This window comes from Paroedura picta, chromosome 16, assembly GCF_049243985.1.
Source record: "Paroedura picta isolate Pp20150507F chromosome 16, Ppicta_v3.0, whole genome shotgun sequence".
NCBI classification, from domain to species: Eukaryota; Metazoa; Chordata; class Lepidosauria; order Squamata; family Gekkonidae; genus Paroedura; species Paroedura picta.
In genome coordinates this window covers 7,084,078-7,084,353 of record NC_135384.1, presented here as the reverse complement: position 1 = coordinate 7,084,353, position 276 = coordinate 7,084,078, and positions in this window count along the sequence as shown.

The window sequence follows — 276 nt, the reverse complement described above, 5'->3', positions numbered from 1 at the left end:
GGCCTAAATTTCCTGGGAAAGACTGCTTAGGATCTATCCCAATTTACAGAGTTTGCCATTTCCCCTCCCTCCCCAAAGCAAAAAGGGGGAGAGGGAGGGGAGGGTGCTTTATCCTCTTTGATTGACAGCCTTCCCTGTCCAATCACGCATCCCTGCATCCCTGTCTCATTGCCCCATCTTGGGCTGGCTGCTCCCTCGTTTTTCTCCCTTTCTTTTTTCCTTAATGAAAGCTCTTCCCACCCACCTTCTCCGCTCCTTTGGGTCTTGAAAGCAATT